Raw genomic sequence first — 7976 nt, 5'->3', positions numbered from 1 at the left:
AAATATCAATACGGTATGGTTTATTTACAGATAAAATGTGTTACAGCAAAAGGTTATTTGCGATGCACATGCAATTGATTTAATTTGTAATTAAATAAATACATAAAATATTAAATCTCTCTTGTTCTTAGCGCTTGCATTCCAATGATTACACCTCCCATAATGCACCGTTTAGTGCACACCTCAACTGTAAAAGCACATTCTTTGACTTGTGGATCTCGCTTCAGGATTGTGGGAAATTAAAATGTCCTCAGGAATTCTATAATTAAACACAAAGTAAAATCCTGAATCTATAAGATCAACAGAACTTATGCTGGAGAGTCTGGACACACATTTACAACATCTGCTAAAACACATTATGATAAGGTAGCACTATAGCAAGCATCATTTCTGATGTCACAGGTGCAATCTTAGGCCTGACGCCCAAGCAGAATGCATATTTTACTGGATAGAAACTAGCAGGGAAGAGAACATCTGACTGAACAAGTTGCTCATGGCAACCAGTTGAAGCAGAAGCCTAAATAAACCTACTGAAGGGAAAAACACATATGAGCAAGAGATGCAACAGTCCATTGCTTTTAGTAAACACATCTCGTTTATGCATGATATAGAATATACTGCACAATTACTCATGCAATCAACTCTTTAGCATCCCAGCCGGGCTTATAATGGCTTATTAAAAAAACCCAAGTCACTTTAGCAAAGCAGAAGGATTTGTTTGAATTAAACAATAATGTGTATTACAAAAAGCTTGTGAATTTTAACACAAAAAAAGCTGTACTACTGACCAATAAGAACTACTCATTCTATAATGATTTTGTCACTTTCGGTACTTACACACGATAAAAATGCAAAAGCAATGTTTCCCTAGAAGAGACTCAAAACAAGTTTCTCTTAGCTAATTGACAATCCAGCCGAATTTAAAAAGGGTACAATTTTAACCAAGCATTTTGGTTCACTTATTAGGCTATTTCTCATGGGCCTTATTATCCCTCGGCTTTGTCAATGTTTTTTTTTAATTATGCGGAACTAAATTTCTCAACAAGGGGAACCCAAAGTGATTTACCGTTTATTGCTACAACAGCCAAGTTTTATTTGAGCACACAAAAGTCCATGCCAAGAATTTTTAAACTAAATCAGACTCACTCTCGTCCTAATTTGTTATTGAATTTTCTGTTCAAAAAGTTGTAATTACTTCCAATTTCTCTGAACTCCAGCAAACAATGCTTTGGCAGACCGATATATCATCATGAATACATAATCACAACAGGTGACTGACTGACTGCCAAATTTCATTTCACAAATAATTACATAGAAACAGCAAGGAACACATATAGAAGATTTAAAGTAGAAAGACTGAAATATAATTTTCTTCTAAAACACTACAACAATCAATGCTTTATTTACAACTGTTTTAAGGTGTACATACTGTATTTCAAATGTACGTTTTCAAGTGTAAATTAACATTAGTTCATATATTATGAACAAACATTAATGAATGAAGATTTTTATAAAATAAACTTATTTGATAAATGTTGTAAAAAATAGTTTAGTATTTTTTCGTTCATGAAATGCATTAATAATATGAACTAACTGAAAGTGTTCCCATGTCAACAACAATTTCAGCCATTTACCATCAATTTCCTCTTTGGAGATATTTAACAAGCTTTATCCCATTTCTTGAGCTTGCTCCCTCAAACCAAAAAGCCAAGCTCTGGCACTGTGATGACTGACTATTTAAAGTTAACATGACAACCTTCACAACCCATTTTACTTCTGTATCCTGATGCATTTCCAAGTGAAAATAAAAGAGATTACTGACATCAAAGGAGCATGCCTAGAGAAAGCTACTATAATATAATGAAATTTGAGCAATTTACAGTATATGCTGAAATGTTTTGACTTTGGAATAATGTGGACTGACTAACAATAAGATCAGGAACATTCTTACTGAGTTTTGCGTAATATGTCACATTTTTGCAAGAACAACAGATCAAATCACAGAAATCTAATGACAGATTTGGATATTTAGGTATTAATGTACAGCAACATTGAAAGTTCATTTCGCATAGATGAAAGTGGGTCACTTTGCCTTGAATTCAAATAAAGCAAGAGAAATGAGCAGCACCCTCCATTCCTGATACTTCATTAGATCGCGGCTTTTCAAACGGTCAGAAGTGAAATGAGAAGGAATGAGGACATTCCAGGCTCATTACCTCCAAATCCTTGGTGCTCTTTTCTGTTCGTGCCGTGCATCTAAAGGCAGTCCGGTTGGTCTCGATACGGTTTCTTAAACACGGCGAAAGGGCCTCATTTCAACGAGTGTTCACTTGGAAATTTTCAGACAAAGAGACAGGAAAAGATGTTATTTTTGGCACACCTTTGGGATTTCTAAATGTTGTTTATATCCTTTGTTGCTTTCCTTCATTCATTCAGCAGCTTTATGCCTTAGAACCGAAGCCAACCCCACAGGATGTTGACCTGGAACCTGAATTCAAAATATGAAGGAATTTACTGGATTAAAAACAATTCAACAGCAGGGGAATTTCATTCGTTTTGTGACAAAACAAAAAGTTATATCATTAATTTGACTAATTATGCCCATCTTTTCCTTGATTTGTAGAGTACATTTTTTTAACACAAGACTTCAGGATAAATAGCCTTCTATTAAAGGTTCTCTAAGCGATCCTGGGTGACGTCACTTCTTGTTGACGTTCGAACTATTGTCAAACAAAACGGAGGCTAGCTAGACCCTCCCTCCTCCTCATCTGCACACTAACCCCCCAAACCACACCCCCAAACCCTTCTTGTCGGTCATTGGCTGGAATAGTTTATTATGTTTCAGGGAGCGGGTCGCTGCAGTTTGCTTTTGTTGCTGTTTGTGGAGCCTGGGCTGTCTACAGAGATCGCGTTTCTTTACAGTGTGTTCAGGGGACAGGCAGCCAGCGGTTAGTGAGGAGATGTTTGCTGTATGTGACAAAAAATTTTTTGCCCTAAAAAACGCGTGACATCGCTTAGAGCACCTTTAAATTCCATAAAATGACAGCTAATTTATTATATAGACCCACATGAAATATAAATCAATGCACATTTCTGGCATTTCAAACATTAATCATTAATGTAATGTTTCTGGAAATATGTCATGTATGAATGTGTTTTTTTTTTTAGGTATTTCATACCAAAAAATAAATTACACACTCAATTTAAAATACACACTTAAAGGGATAGTTCAACCAAAAAAAACAAATTCTGTCATCACTTACTCACCCTCAAGTTGTTCCAAACCTGCATGAATTTCTTTCCTCTGCTGGACACAAAAGAAGATATTTTGAAGAATGTTGGAAACCAGACAGTTGATGGACCCCATTGACTCCCAAAAAAATACTATGGATGTCAATGGGGCCCATTAACAGTTTGGTTTCCAGCATTCTTTCCGAACTATCCCTTTAACAATAAATTCATATAAGAGCTGCAAGAAGCAGAATTAAAATACAAATTGCAATTCTGCATCCTGTTAACTACCTCAATTCAAATTCATGAATTTAACTGAAATTTAAAAGGTATTCTCAATTAAATTCTCAAAAAGCTAACAACCCTGATATTCATAAGCATGAAAGAGACATAAGGGAGACGGTTCACTCAAATGAATGAGAGAAACCGTAACACTCAGCTTTAAAATCTGTTATTTAAATGTAAAATTGGCAAACATGTTCATAGATGTCTGTCTTTTGCCATTTATACACCGTACAAAGGATGTTTACTTGCATGATACCTGCCTGGGAATGTTAAAAAGGGGACTTTCTAATTTAAAGTAGTCTGATCTTTGATGTTGGAAGCAGAAGACAGCAAAAGACACACTTCTTTTTAAGGCATTTATTCATAAAAACACACTTTCAAAATTTCAACAAAAGCTTCCATAAAATTGTAAGAAACTCCAGCCCAGTTTAAACAAAACTCCTTTGTGTGACTATGGAAACCATGTGCAATAAATAATCATTATGCCAGAAGAAAAAAAAAAAAAAAGACAGCATTAAATGTCAATATTTCACCACTAAAAGAAATGTAATAGCTGTTACAAAAAGAAAAAGAAAACTGTGAGGAAAACAATGTGCGATGTATGGAACATTAGTGTGAATTGAGCCAAGCAGGCACCCGTAGAATCAGAGGGATGAGAACTGTATGGACTCTATCTGTGACCTGAGCACCTAACGAACAGATATAAATTGAATGAAGCTTCCAGAGCTGAAACCAAGAACCATCTGAGAGACATATATTGCACTTTTTTTTTCCTTGGAAACATAACGGTCGTTCCACACGACCCAATCCGAATGCTTTTTCCCAGTCCGACCACGACCTTAAATTGAAGTTACAGCTTGTTTTATACACAACGCGCATACATGGATAAGACTATATGCTGAATGACAGAGAAGGGTTATAATGCTTAAGTGATACTATTTTATCATGTTTGAGTCCTTTATATATCAATCAAAGCATGTACAGATGAAGATATCGAACTCAACAAATCTTGATTTGCGGCAAATCTCGACACGCATTTCAGAACAAAAATCTTTACAGTATAAATAAATAACATTTAGCGGGGGAAATAGTTCGGATAGAGGAGTGTGATAAATATAAATGGCTCAGTTGAAGGTGCCACTTTGAAGGTTGGTTTCTTCAAATCAACAACAATCCAAATGCGCAAACACACAGTGAAACTGGTTGCCCAACAGAACCCTAAGATGTTGCAATGCTTTTAACTGGCAGCGAACACTACACACAGTGAAATATCTGGCAACCACTGGCCAATCATTTCAGGCTCACAATCAATGCAACCCAAAACTGACCAATCATAGTAGCCCCTTAATCAATCAAACCCTAGAAAAGCCGCCCGCTGAAAACCTATTAGGGCGGGACTGTGGTTTCTCTGTGTGTCGGCCTCATAGTCTGATTTTACAGACTTCCAGACATTAGCACAGAGTGCTCTTTAAACACACTGCTCTTGTGAGAATACAATCACGGCAGATGATTCCCGAGGAAAGACAATCCTGACTCGAGAGAGTGACTGGAGAGAAATGATATACAGAATGAGAAATAAACCCAAATGGTGCCCTTTAAGGGCCACTGTAAGCTTTTCAAAAGACAATAAATAAGAAGTGCTTTCCAGCGCAGCTGAAATCTCGCATGCAGTACTTTTGATTGAAATGTTTTCTGTTGTTAAAATCCGAAAAGAGGTGAATCGTGAAAAAGAAATGTCCAGGTCAAATTTCACCCCAAAATCAAAAGGGGGAAAAAAATACTAAGTTATATTGTACATACAGACAAATGAACCCTATTCTTGGAGAACCATTATTATGACAATTAAGGCAAACCAGTCCCCAAATTAAAAGCACATTATCCTCCTATTGTCATTACCGTAATGCAAAAATGTCTTTACTGTAATGTGAAAAAATTATTAGATCATTGCGAATTATTACATCTATGAAATTGACATATATATGAAGACTTGCATTTGAAGACTTCAAATGCAAAAAATCTCTAAGGCTGTCTGACATTTTTCTTTTAAATAAGTATTTTTATGTGTTTTTAATTTGACTCTTATCTGTGCCATTTTTGAAAATAAGGCATTTCAATAATTTAATAATAACCTTGTCATTGCCATTTAAGTGAAATTACTGAACCTAAAAGTATAGGAGCCTGATAAAAACGCTCATTTAAAAGAAAAATGTCAGATTGACTTAATATTTTCACATTACCGTAATGAGAGAGAAATGTTTACATTACGGTAATGACAACAGGAGGAAAATATGCTTTACTGTCATTAAAAAAAGATCACAAAGGCCTTTATACAATAGCAAAATATAATTTCTTGTTTCTTTTTTTTTGCATTTTGGGGTGAAATATATGACACAAATACTATGTTACAGATAATATCCTGAGATTCACCCAAGGATCATCCTCTGACATCATTTCCACATCTCCAAATTTGTAGTTCAGTTCACGGAGCACCATTGTCACAGAGCCACATGCTGCCAAAAAGCCAGCAAACGGAAAGGATAAGAAGGCCGGCCTCCAGTCTTGGCAACTTCAGTCTGGACACAATCCACAGCTTCTAACGCAGTAAAGCAGGTCTCTGGTAAGCTTCTTACAGCCTGCCTGTCAAGTGAAGTAGCGCTGATGTCTCAATGCAAACTTGATAACAAGGCCCGCGCATCGATCTATCCCAATATAGCGATTCTACCTCAGAGAGCTAACACACCTCTCATGCACAATAAAGCCCAGGGAGAGTGATTTAAACAATACTAGAGTGAAAAACCCTGTCTTCCAAGTTGCCTTTATCGCTTGTGTCAAAACATGAAGCAACAATACAGACTAGGGCCAGAACAAGTCTCCCTGTTCAAATCATGGGATGATCGAGCGAAGCTGTAGAAGTGATGTATGACAGGACTTTACTCTAAATGCCAGTGTTCTTTGAAACAGAAGATGACAAAGATGGTGTTAGTTTGCTATTTGAGACTGATTTCCTCTGACAGCAGTAAATGAAATTTCATGAATACAACAAACAACTTCCCACAAAAACAGGCTGTAAAAACTAGTTTCACAAGACCCGAAAGCACCAACATGTCAAAAAAGAAAGAAAAGTACAGGTATTTTAAGACTCGCCCCCGGGTCTGCACCATGTTTAGTTCGGTTTTATTTTTAAAAGGTACAACACATTAGCACCATTTATTGGCTCAAATGGGAGACACACCAGTGAACACCAGCCTTCACCATGGCAATGACCCCAAAGAAAAACCCTCCCAGCCTTAGATGCGAGCACCCAATGCTGGAGGAAAATGAGAATCAGAAACGCAAAAAACAGTAAAATGATGCATTTGTTGCTTTTTCACCAGTCTGTGAGGAATAAACCAGCAGTCTGTGTTTGGAACACTAGCCATTCAAATGGCTGATACATACAAGAACGCAATATTTAAATCATCATGACAGAATCCTCTTTATAAGAGCATATTGGTGATGCAAAAAAAGTAAAACAATATGCAGCTTTAAAAAAAAAAAAGTGAAGCTGAAGACAATATGCATACTGAGATAATTCACATTACAAGACACTGCGAAAAAAGACTCGCGGGCAGATGAACCATTGTTTCAATGAAGACTTCAGTATTGAATATATAAAATATTAGTATTTGTGGAATTACTTAATGATGAGATCCAGAAAGATTTGGTCAAGCTGGTTTGGCATTTACCCGTGTAAAAGTTGACCGCTGTAGATGACGCACGTATTTTCGTTGATTCAAAGTAAACACAGATTTTTAAGTAAATGTTTGGATATAAAAAAGTCAATTTACTCTTTAAGAAATGTTTCAAATACATTTATGTTAGAAATCTGATAAGAGCCCTTTAATGTTTGATCAACTAGATGCACTTTGTCGACCAACATCCACAATGGTACACAATTCGTGAAGGGCTTGCCAAACAAAAATAAAAACGATCGATTTAAACAATCAGAAAATTTTCACTAACCGACAAATCATAAATATCGCTAAAACTCTGATTTCAATTTGCCATTTTCCTCTGTATTAAATCAGTTAAACTCAAACGCTGTTCGTATTCTGCCATTTGTACAGCTTGCCATCCAGAAAAGAGTGAAGTCAGGAGGGTATATGAAGCCTTTGGCACTAAAACAGCAATAAAACAAATAGCTGTACAATACATATGGACGGTTACTTGTGGGTTACATTCGTACTTCGGAGGATTGGAGAGGACTGAATGTTTCATCTTTTTAGTCTCAATCAAAAGGTGATGCATTGCATATATATGACATTGACGCTGAGGGATTATATCACAGGAGATACATGTACTATATGAGGGGCAGGTTGGCTATTTTTGGATTTAAGTTAAAGATATTAACACATCCTTACAAATCTTTAATGATTCTAGAGCTGGAAATTAGCATTTGGGAGGATCAAATGATTAAAAAC

This window comes from Rhinichthys klamathensis, unplaced genomic scaffold (assembly GCF_029890125.1).
Source record: "Rhinichthys klamathensis goyatoka isolate OS25496 unplaced genomic scaffold, OSU_Roscu_1.1 h1tg000491l_1, whole genome shotgun sequence".
In the NCBI taxonomy this organism is placed as follows: Eukaryota; Metazoa; Chordata; class Actinopteri; order Cypriniformes; family Leuciscidae; genus Rhinichthys; species Rhinichthys klamathensis.
Note: the sequence above shows the minus strand (reverse complement) of the source record.